Raw genomic sequence first — 12,797 nt, 5'->3', positions numbered from 1 at the left:
AAAAAGAAAAGCATTGGCCCAAACCTTTTAAATTCCTTTTCACCCTCAGCGGTAAGAGAGGGAGGAGCGGAGCAGCACGGGCGGGATGGCGACGTGGTGTTTGTGACCTATGAGTCACACCACGTCATAAGGGTCACAGGCCGGGCCGCAGAAGAGCTGCCTCTGCAACCCGATAGTGATACTATAAGTGTATTGTATCACTATTATGCAGCTCAGGCAGCTCTTCCACAGTCACGTCATGCAGTGAAGACGGCAGCAGCCAGGACCGGAGCAGCAGGTCTCTCTGACTGCGGCGGCACATATGACAACCGCTGGCGGCACACCAGTGTGCCGCGGCACAGCGGTTGAAAAACACTGACCTAGACACTGTAGATCTTCTATACCATGTGACTATCTTCTTGTGGCTATCACCCATCTATGCCGATTATCTGTATGTCTTCATGTGACTATCTATCCATCTATGCCAATTATCTGACTGTCTTCATGTGACTCCCCATCCATCTATGCCGATTATCCCTCTGTCTTCATGTGACTATCTGTCCATCTATGCTGATTATCTGACTTTCTTCATGTGACTATCCATTTAACTATGGATATTATCCATCTGTCTTCATGTGACAATCCACCCATCTATGTTGATTATCCATCTATCTCCATGTGACTATCCACCCATCTATGCTGATTATCCATCTATCTCCATATGTCTATCTGTCCATCTATGCTGATTATTCATCTATCTCCATGTGACAATCCTCCCATCTATGCTGATTATTCATCTATCTCCATGTGACTATACACCCATCTATGCTGATTATCCATCTATCTCCATGTGACTATACACCCATCTATGCTGATTATCCATCTATCTCCATGTGACTATCCACTCATCTATGATGATTATCCATCTATCTCCATGTGACTATCCATCCATCTATGATGATTATCCATCTATCTCCATGTGACTATCTGTCCATCTATGCTGATTATCCATCTATCTCCATGTGACTATACACCCATCTATGCTGATTATCCATCTATCTCCATGTGACTATCCACTCATCTATGATGATTATCCATCTATCTCCATGTGACTATCCATCCATCTATGATGATTATCCATCTATCTCCATGTGACTATCTGTCCATCTATGCTGATTATTCATCTATCTCCATGTGACAATCCTCCCATCTATGCTGATTATTCATCTATCTCCATGTGACTATACACCCATCTATGCTGATTATCCATCTATCTCCATGTGACTATACACCCATCTATGCTGATTATCCATCTATCTCCATGTGACTATCCACTCATCTATGATGATTATCCATCTATCTCCATGTGACTATCCATCCATCTATGATGATTATCCATCTATATCCATGTGTCTATCTGTCCATCTATGCTGATTATTCATCTATCTCCATGTGACAATCCTCCCATCTATGCTGATTATCCATCTATCTCCATGTGACTATCCATCCATCTAAGATGATTATCCATCTATCTCCATGTGACTATCTGTCCATATATGCTGATTATCCATCTGTCTTCATGTGCCTATCTGCCTGTCTATGCCGATTATCTGTCTTTATGCAGAATGCTCCACTATTTTTCCTATCATAGTTGCTGCAGTCATCATTTGTACACACCATTCCCATCTATCTGCACTTTCCAAATGAGCATAGAATTTGGGCTACACACCCATGACACTCCCATGACATTCGCACGTGATGGATCAGGTCTGTGCATCCACATAGTAACCCGCCAGTTGTGCCCAGAAATGGCCATTTTATGCAGAGAGATCCAGCAGTCACCTTCCATGTGTGTATGCAAGGTATAGTGCATGCATAGTCTGTGACTGCTCTCCGTGGCACGTGGCCAGTTTGCAGATATCCATGATATCCATTAACATTTGGATTTATGTCTGTTGAAGTCAAAAATATTACATACACACCACATGCAAACTCCAAACAGATGGGTCTCTGTGCGTGCGCATACATGCAGCGTGCACAGCGATATATTGTAGCATATGCATTCACACAGACAAGCCACAAAGATATATTCGACACATATTTCATACAACACATAAATTACACATAGACAAAAACATGTCAAGCACTAGACATTATGTATATAAGAGAGTTATAACATTATATATATATATATATATATATATATATATGTATTATTGGAATCAGTCTAGCAATAAGGCAGCATTTGACAGACATCCCTTGAGTGATTACCACACACTAATGGGTAAGGTCTTAAACCAAACGGAATGTTGGATGTGCTCACAGGTACCTCTAAGACAAAATAATGCAGGACTAGTGCCATATTCTTTAGAGTTAGCTGAGGTACTTGAATTACACGGAGGGGGAGGATCAGTGGACAAGGAATATAATATAACTAGACCCCCTAGTCTTAAGATCCACCAGTACCATAGATAAATACCTGGTATGTTTAAATCTCACCAATTTCAGGAAATCAGGAAATTGGGAGGTAATCAGGAACAATCAGACAATGGCTCATTCACACATAGCAGATAAAAAGCTCATTAATATATGTGAAAGAAAAGTTTATGAATGGCTCTCCCCAAACTCCGAAGGTTTATGTTATCTAGGAAGGACACTACCTGAAATAATAACACTTGTCCAATGATGAAACAGACCTAGCATATGATCCAGAAATGGAAACAATGTTCAGGGAGTGATAGGAATGTATACCATGAAAATATTATATGTCTCTTTCACGATTTGTTTGTGTTTTCTCCCTCTACCCAGCAAAACCTCTATCGAATGCGAACATCAGTGTACAAAGACGTAGGTGCATGTATGTGTGCAACGTTCATTCAAATCAGACATCATAGGCCATAGCACTGTCCCAGCATACTCTATAGGTTGAATGTCGTCCCACACCCAACCAGTGGTCCCGTGACCACCGAGTGCATATAGAGGATGTCTCGACCTCCTCCCTGTCTTCCCCAAATATAGTCAATGTCTGATATGTTAAATGAATACATACGTGTGTCTAGGTCACCGATTATGTGTTTGAAGTATATTTTTGTAATTATGTTTAGTGTGTCAGTTATGACAGTTATTGTCTACTGACAGGGTGGACTGTCGAAGTAAAAAAATATTACATACACACCACATACAAACTCCAAACAGATGGGTCTCTGTGTGTGCGCATACATGCAGCTTGCACAGCGATATATAGTAGCATACGCATTCACACAGACAAGCCACAAAGATATTTTCAACACATATTTCATACAACATATAAATTACACATAGACAAAACATGTCAAGCACTAGACATTATAATGTATTTATATAAGAGAGTTATAAGATCATATATATATATATATATATATATATATATATGTATTATTGGAATGGAACAAGTTAAACATCATGCTTAATGTCAACATGATCAAGAGAATGTGTGTTAATTTGATAGCTATGAGTAGATTGAAGCACATTGCAACGATTAGTTATGACCAAATGTATGAAAACAAAGGACTTTCTGAGACTTGAAACTGGCCTCACAGCATGACCCGGGGGCAGACACATGTGTTTGCATCATAGGACAAAAGCCCTTGCACTGACCTATGAACCGTCAAGTTCTTGAGAGGTCAGGACCCTTGACCAATGGGAGAAGATGAAACCCACTGTTGTATAAACCCATTATTTTACTGTATAAAGGGACTCAGACTCCAGGCAGCTCTCTCTCTGATACATTCTCACACACACACTTACACACACACACACACACACACACACACACACACACACACACACCATTATCAGAATCTCCTACCCAGTGACGTGCGGTGAGGTCATTGACTGGGGAGGCACTAAGATATATAGTAACCCCATCAGCACCTCCTGTGTATCACTGAAGTAAGCCAGCACCTCCGGTGCATCACTGACCCATATATAACCACGCCAGCACCCCCTGTGCATCTCAGACATCTACATAACAACGCCAGCGTCCTCTGTGCATCACTGCCAGTGGTGTAAGTAGAAAAATGTCTTACAGGTACAAAAACTGGGTGTGTCCAAATGCCACATGGGGCGCGGCCAAGGAAAATAAGGGCATGATACACATATGGGCAAGGGGTAGATACACATATGACCCCAATAGTGCCAGATACACGTTGCCCCACAGTGCCAGATATACATTGCCCCACAGTGCCAGATGTACATTGCCCCACAGTGCTAGATGTACATTGCCCCACAGTGCCAGATACATAAATGCCCCCACTGTGTCAGATATACATTGCCCCACAGTGCCAAATACATAAATGCCCCCCCGTGCCAGATATGCCCCCAGTGACAGATACACATGCCCCCCAGTGCCAGATATGCCCCTAGTGCCAGATATGCCCCTAGTGCCAGATACACATGTCCCTGCAGTGCCAGGTATACATGTCCCCAGTGCCAGGTATACATGCCCCCCCAGTGCCAGATATGCCTCCAGTGCCAGATAGGCTCCCAGTGCCAGGTATACATGCCCCCCTCAGTGCCAGATATGCCCCCATGTGCCAGGTATACATACCCCCCAGTGCCAGATATGCCTCCAGTGCCAGATATGCTCCCAGTGCCAGGTATACATGCCCCCCCAGTGCCAGATATGCCCCCATGTGCCAGGTATACATGCCCCCCCAGTGGCAGATATGCCTCCAGTGCCAGATATGCTCCCAATGCCAGGTATACATGCCCCCCCAGTGCCAGGTATGCTCCCAGTGCCGGGTATACATGCCCCCCAGTGCCAGGTATACATGCCCCCCAGTGCCAGATATGCCCCCAGTGCCAAGTATACATGCCCCCCCCCCGAGTGCCAGATATGCTCCCAGTGCCAGGTATATATGCCCCCAGTGCCAGGTATACATGCCCCCCAGTGCCGGATATGCCCCCAGTGCCAGGTATACTGTACATGTCCCCCCAGTGCCAGGTATTCATGAAGCCGCCACAATGCTAATCCAGGGTGACTGACCTGCAAGTCCGGCCCAGGCCAGTTGAGGCGAAAGGGAATGTCATCACTGAGAGCAGGCAAGGCTCTCCTGCCGTAGCACACCCCGTACGTACAGAACAGCGAGGACCGGGAGGGAAGCGCGCACAGCCGCCAGCTCTCCCCTGTGCATCCCAACTGCCGGGTCCCGCTGGCTCCGAGGCTGAAGCTGCTGTAGTGACAGCTCTACAGTAGCTGGTCCCGGGACCTGCCTCCGCTTCACCGCGCCGCGTGATTGGACCAGCGGATCCAGCACTGGATCCGCTGTCCAATCACATCTGCCTCACTGACAGGGGCGGGTTTCCCCTGTCAACGAGGCACTTGCAGAAGTGCCGCTTTCCCCTTTGGTTTTAATGGGCTTTTTCAGCCCAGCGCTTTGCCCCGGCCCCCACACTTTAACCTGTCCCTATTGTAAATGGGAGGCACTGCTATCAGTGCCTCCCAAACTACTTTTAATCAATGAAATAGATAGGATGATATAAAGAAATTACTTATGACACAGAATATGTGTCATAAGTATTTTCTTTATATTATTTTAATCAGTAAAGACAGGGGAGGCACTGCCTCCCCTGCCTCCCCTGACTGCACGTCCCTGCTCCTACCTTATGACTGGCTGCCTGGGACCAGTGAAACTAAGAGTATGTATATTTGGCTGTAACTGATTCTTTTGTAACTACAACTGCTTCTTGTGTAATTGTAACTCTGTAACCATATTTATATATATTATAACTGAATGATATACTGTACATATGTTATATTGTATGCATACCCTTTTATTATCAAATATATATATCTCTGAGCGTTGGACCTCAGCCTATGTGTGCGACTGCTTGCTTTCTCTTAAGGGATGCGTACAGCGCACTTTTATCGTATATGGTAATAAGATGTGCTTAGAATGTTTATTTAGAAATAATTAGAACTTTACAGTTGGGGGCTCGCAGCCGCGATATCACGTACTTAATGATGCGCAGTACAGACGCTGCTGTGGTCTACCAGCTAAGGATGGATGCAACTAGATGCTGCTGAACCGCATGCCTTTTTTTGTGTTATCAGTAAGGCGCTGATATGACTCAAGGGACAATATATTTCTTTGTTGCGTGAGTGTGACAAAAATGCACACTATTAGAAATGCTACAGCATGTTTTTATTGTTGGTAAATGAGGTTCAATAAGTCATATTGTGTTTGATTCAGATTGGATTTTTTATCTTTTAAGTATATTTAAAGAGCATTTAATAGTTGGTGCATAGGTATGATATAGCTGTGTTAGCATGCTGAGGCCTATTCCCATACTGCTAATGCAGGCCTGAAGTAACAAACTTCCGGTGCTTGTATAAATTGGGATTTATTTGTGACAAAGGATAGTGTTTGTGTTCTGACTGCATGGTGTGATCACCATTTTGTCCATGCACATGGCTTGGGAAGGGAGAGGAGCAGTGGCCATTTTATGTACGTAAGGTCACTCTCTATCCACCTAGCTAACAGCTGACTTTCAGTTTGTTAAATAAACTGTTTCTTTTGTCACAAATAAACAATATATATGTACAACTCCAACACCATTTAAAAAGCTACCAATGAATTTAATTAACCCATGCCATAGTCAATTATAAATAGTGATTCAATTGGGCCTAGTGAGAGTAATAGTAATAGTGAGATAAATACTTGGCTTAATGTGAGAATTACACACAGATATAAAGTTTTTTTTCCAGGATTTGTTAACCCTCTGCTTGCTACAAGATAGGCAATTGAAATGTTAATGAACCTGTTCAACCACTCTGGAACAACAAGCATGTGAACATCTGTTGATATGCAAATTAGGGGCTCTGTAGAAACTACATTCATTCAGTATAATCCTCAGCAGGAAGAGTGGCTTCTTCTAGTCAGCAGTGACTCACTCAGCAGTCAGCAGGAAAAGTGGCTTCTCCTAGTCAGCAGTGACTCACTGCTGACTAGGAGAAGCCACTCTTCCTGCTGAGGATTATCCACGGAAACGAAATTGTGGCTTATACCGAACTCAGCATTATTGTATTATTGTTTGCCTTACTGAGTTGGCATATTCAACACATACCTAGCTGTGGAATCAGTGCACTCTTTTTGACATCTATTATTGCAAAGCCTGTTTTATTGATGTGGGATTAATACGATCATTAATTGGTCATCCATTCCTTTATGTTCTTCTGACTTGTTTTTGATATTGAGCCCCTGATGAAGTCCAGTTGGACGAAACGCATTGGATTTCTGGTTCGTATATAAGAACATCGGATATGTACTAATTAAGAAAACCACATTGGACCAACTAATTATCCACAATATACGGTGTCCATATCTGATGCCTGCATTTTTGATTATGTCAGCCATTTGTTATTCACTGTGATTGTTGAATACTTTTAAATAAATATATAAAAAAATTCTTTTTAAAGTGAATTGTGGTCAAATCCTGGAAGATATCATTGGGTTTAGTTCCCTTAGACACCACACCTTTCTCTGCATTTGTACCTTTGTACTCCATCTAACAGGGAGTATGTCTTGAGGTTGAGCTCTTCATTTAGCGCTATTGTTAGGTCTACCCCATTCTCCATACATACATATATATATATATATATATGTATGTATATATGTTTTATTATTATTGTTATTATATGGGTATTTATATCAGTGTATGTTCCGCAAGATAGCTATCCAAACTGAATCATAGCATTTAAATTATAGTCAATAGCCGTATTATATTGAAGTGTTTTAAAATTGATTGTTACAGTGTTAATGTTAACGAAAATTCACAAAATATTTGCATTTCATAAGTGAAGCTCCGTTCCTGCCTAAAAGTTTAGGTAGCACGTAGCGGAAGCTTTCCGGCAGGGTACTTCCGGTGCTCAAAGGGAACGTGGCAGCATTTATCTAACTAATACAATACAATACAAATAGTGTTTATTTTTTATTTTATTGTATTACTAGAGTTGGGTAACAGAGTGTGGCAAGCTGTGTGCAAAGGTACGCAGCGATACACACTTGCGTACACAAGTATACACGTGTCATAGTACAATAGCACGTGGACGCTTATATAGCGACACACAGGTACACACGTGAACGCACAGAAGGCGGGAAACGTGAGTGCGTATTTACGCAAGCGGAAGTTAGCCGCATAATAGAAATTGATTGTTAAAGTGGGATAAAACACATTTTAACAGGTAACTATCTGATTTTAAAGGCCATTACTATAATACTTTGTTTAAAGTGTAATACCTTTAAGGGGATGTTATCAATCACTGGTAAATGACTTTTTTTTCTGTACAGAAAATCTAAAAGTGTGGGTTGTTGAAAAGAAAGTGTGAGTGCATTGAACCCCAGGACAAATTCGGAAATCCCGTCGAGGAAACACTGAGTAAGCAGAGGCTTGGTGGCGTGAAGGCTAGTGACCTCACATATTGGTGTATAGGCACGTAGTGTGTGTGTTTTGTAAAACGTGTGGAGGAGCGTGATTTGATGTTATGCTCTGGCTGTGGAGCGCAGCTTGTGAATTCGACTCCCGTGATCATAGGGCGTATAGATAACAAGTATCTATAAGCCGTGCGATTGGACCGCACGTGTGTGTGTGATACGCAGCGCGCAAAATGATACCATTTGCGTAATTTTGCACAATTTTGTCTTCATACGCGCTGTGTTAGCATGCGCAGATGTGATTTGTGTAAAGAGAAGGAATTTTCGCTGACTCTCAGGAAATATTCCTAGGTGGACAGTCATTGGATAGGGTGATCGATAAGTTGTTTCTCACCCAAGAATATTCCAGTGGATAGAAATCAAAAAAAGAGCAGGCCTGTAACCTCCACTGAAAAAGGTGGCGTATTGATTTATTGCTGTTAATACGTCATACTTCCAGTGCTGAGGGGTTTGGTAGGGATCCTCACTGGGTACGCGGCAGTCACTACAGAAGTGGACCGTGGTATTTCCAGCGGAGAAGGAGTTGGTGAAAGAACTCTGAGAACTTTCATTGTTTATTTGCATTGTCCATTTAGTGTTGTGAAAAAAAGCCCACAATGGGAGCCAAATACGCAACCGAGAGGCGTTCAGGAGCCAGGGTTCAGGCTGAAGAGCAGATTCCAAGAGGGTCCGCTCGGTATAATATGTGTGGGAAATATGGTCCACACACAGAGGCTTTTTGTAATGATTGAGTACGTATGAATGGTGTAATATCATTTCCAGTGATTGGTGGTTTTGATCCTGAGGTATTGCAGGTAGTATGTTTAACCAAAGTCATAGAAGACAAGAACGAAAACATAATAACTGTTTGAACTCGTAGCAACAATAAATAAGTAAAAAGGGAAAGCAAGTACACCGCCATATGTGGATATGGAAGCAGTTACAGCCAGTATACAAACTATAGAAAATAAAAAAAAATAAAAATGTGAATGTAACCTATATATGTACTAATGAATGCCAAAGTTTTATTTAGGAGGAGAAGGTGACCTGACTGGTTTCAGCCATTTCTCATGCATTTAGAGGAGTTGTATCCAACTGGTAAAAGAGGAGCTGTAGCCTGCAGGGGAAGTGGCTGAGACCAGTGGAACTGGTAAGTATGGAGCCATTCAAGTACATATATATTAAAACCCAAAAAAATTAAATAAAAAAAATCAAGAAAGTAATGTAATAAATGGAGAATATCCTGTCCGTACATTAGTATTTCCCAGTAGGAATGCGGACAGAGATAGGGTAACCCACAGGGTATTTCTTTTTAATTACCACATAAGAAATATTCATTTCTAGGAATTCCCTTGTCTAGATAAGCTCGGAAATGTATGTTGGACCATGTACAGACCCTTAATACGGGATGAGAAGGATTGAATGAATACTTTGCATGACCTAGAAGCTTGTTTTTTTTTTTTGCAGTACTAAAAAATTCTCCATCAGGATAAGATCACTGGTAAACACTAATTCGTCAAATGAGAGGAACGAGAGAAGTGCAACATTACCCTTTGACAAAACCTGCTGAAGTAACGATTGGGCCTCTATGATGCTAAACTCTTTTTCTTTTTCTCCTAGCAGCAGTGGCCCCTGACTAACTTAACTCCTGACACACACACGCACACACACACACACACACACACACACACACACACACACACACACACACACACACACACACACACACATCATTATCAGAAATCTCCTACCTTATGACTGGATACCTGGGACCAGAGAAACTAAGAGTATGTATATTTGGCTGTAACTGATTATTTTTTAACTACAACTGCTTCTTGTGTAATTGTAACTCTGTAACCATATTTACATATATTATAACTGAATGATATACTGTACATATGTTATATTGTATGCATACCCTTTTAATATCAAATATATATATCTCTGAGCGTTGGACCTCAGCCTATGTGTGCGACTGCTTGCTTTCTCTTAAGGGATATAGTGTTTGCGACGTACAGCGCACTTTTATTGTATATGGCAATAATATGCGCCTTGCGTCCGCAGCATATGTTAATGCTGGCATTTAGAATGTTTATTTAGAAATAATTAGAACTTTACATGTCCAAATTACTATATAATCAGGCCGTGAATGACCAGTTTAGACTACATAGATGGGACACATTCACAGATACGATTTTTGGACACTTTGGTGGTCTGAGGACTTTCAAAGAATATTCCACTAAATAAAATTTTTTTAACACAAAAACAATAACTTTGTTGTGGGAGATTCTGGGCTTGTATCATGATGTAACACTCATCAATAGGATTCAATGGTCTAAGGGGATGTGGTTAATATACTGGCTGTCGGGATCCTGGCGTTCAGGATACCGATGCCAGAATCCTGTTAGCTGGGCAAATACTGGAGGTCGGAATCCCGACTGAAGCCCAGTATTCTCACCTCCCTCGTGTCCACACCACTACCTGAGGGAGAATATAACCTGTGGCAAGTGAAGTTCGCCACTGGGCCCGAAGCGTGGCGACCACAGCGAGCTCGCAAGGGGACTCACTGCTTTGCTGCTGGGATTCCGGCTGATGGGATAATCAGAACTGTCCCTAGGCATATGCAAACTAGGCAAATGCCTAAGGCATTTGGAATGCCTAGGGGCACAAGCAGATTCTGCTGATTAAAATGATATGCGGGATGCCTATATTCTGTGTGTGACTGCGGCTGTATCTGCCTATGAAATGCTACGTTGCAGTGTATTCCTGGAAATCACTGTAACATAGCATTTCAAAATGCAGATACAGCCACAGTTGCACACAGAATATAGGCATTGTAATTATCATTTTAATCAGCAGAAGCTGCTTAGGCATCCTAGCCACATAGCAATGAAAATAAAATGCATTTTCTGCAAATAAAGGCGACCAACATTAGCATAGCTAGAAGGAAGCTGCATGGCATATTGAGGCACATCTGTTTCCAGTTCTCAGTGTTGGCTGTGTGAGTGCTGTGTGCGGGTAGATTCGCTGTGCAATAGTGTTCGTCATATGTGTAAGGGCATTAGGTGTGTCTTTTGTATAAATGCATTAATAATGTGCAACATATATGTAAGGGGCATTGGGGGTCATTCCGAGTTGATTGCTCGCTAGCTAGTTTTAGCAGCCATGCAAACGCTATGCCGCCGCCCACTGGGGAGTGTATTTTAGCTTAGCAGAAGTGCGAACGCATGTGCAGCCGAGCTCTGCAAAAACAGTTTGTGCAGTTTCAGAGTAGCTCTGAACCTACACAGCGCTTGCAATCACTTCAGCCTATTCATGTCCGGATTTGACGTCATACACCCACCCAGCCTGTTCATGTCCGGATTTGACGTCATACACCCACCCAGCCTGCGTTTTTTCAGACATGCCTGCGTTTTTGCAAACACTCCCTGAAAACGGTCAGTTGTCACCCAGTAACGCCCCCTTCCTGTCAATCTTCTTGCCACCCCCAGTGCGAAGGAAAACTTCGCTAGAACCTGACCACAACCACAAAGAGCTTTGTACCCGTACGTCGCACATGCGCATTGCAGGGCATACACATGCTCAGAAATGCAGTTTTTTCACTGATCGCTGCGCTGAGAAAATCGGCAGCGAGCAATCAACCCCCCTTATGTGTGTCATTATGTATATAAGGGCATTAATAAATTTTGGCATAATGTGTAAGGTGCATTATGTTTATAAGGACATTAATAATTTGGTCATATGTGTAAGGTGCATTACTGTTTGGAATTATGTGTATAAAGGCATCACTAATGTGTGGCATTATGTGTATAAGGTGCTCTACTGTGTGGCGTAATGTATAGAAAAGGCACTACTGTGTGGTCTAATGTGAATAAAGAGCAATATGGTGTGGTGTAATGTTAATAAGGATCAATTCAATGTGATGTAATGTGAATAAGGAGCACTACTGTGATTAGTAATGTATATAAGTAAAAGTTGTACTACTGTGTGATGTAACGTGAAGAAGGGACACTATTGCATGATGTGAATAAAGTTGCAGTACTGTGTGGCGTAATTTGAATTGGGGGTACTATTGTATGGCCATGCCCCTTCCCAAAAGAACATGGCCCTTATTGGTCTGTGCGCCGAATGTGCGCACTGTTCCTATTTAAAATATAGGAGGTAGGAGCACCAAAATGAGGACTGCTATGACTGAAGGGTGAATGTGATGGGAAAGGTGTGCAGGGTCGGAACTAGCAGCGGTGCTAGGGGGCACCAGCCAAAATCTTGCCTAGGGCATCATATTGATTAGTGCCGGCTCTGGGGATACCGCTGTCGGTATACTGACAGCTAGCATCCCGTGAGCCGGGATTTCATATATATTCC

At 42.4% G+C, this 12,797-nt stretch overlaps 1 long non-coding RNA gene across 2 annotated transcripts in view; it reads left to right on the top strand.

Annotated features, from left to right (window-relative positions):
• LOC134928963 (uncharacterized) overlaps positions 1-12,797 on the top strand; it is a 130,507-nt gene that overhangs the window by 23,258 nt on the left and 94,452 nt on the right. For both annotated transcript variants that reach the window (XR_010178166.1, XR_010178165.1), the window contains exon 2: positions 10,056-10,219. This is a non-coding gene — a long non-coding RNA (uncharacterized LOC134928963). The remainder of the gene's footprint in view (positions 1-10,055; positions 10,220-12,797) is intronic.

This window comes from Pseudophryne corroboree, chromosome 5 (assembly GCF_028390025.1).
Source record: "Pseudophryne corroboree isolate aPseCor3 chromosome 5, aPseCor3.hap2, whole genome shotgun sequence".
Taxonomy (NCBI): Eukaryota; Metazoa; Chordata; class Amphibia; order Anura; family Myobatrachidae; genus Pseudophryne; species Pseudophryne corroboree.
Note: the sequence above shows the minus strand (reverse complement) of the source record. Positions and strands in the feature narration are given on the sequence as shown.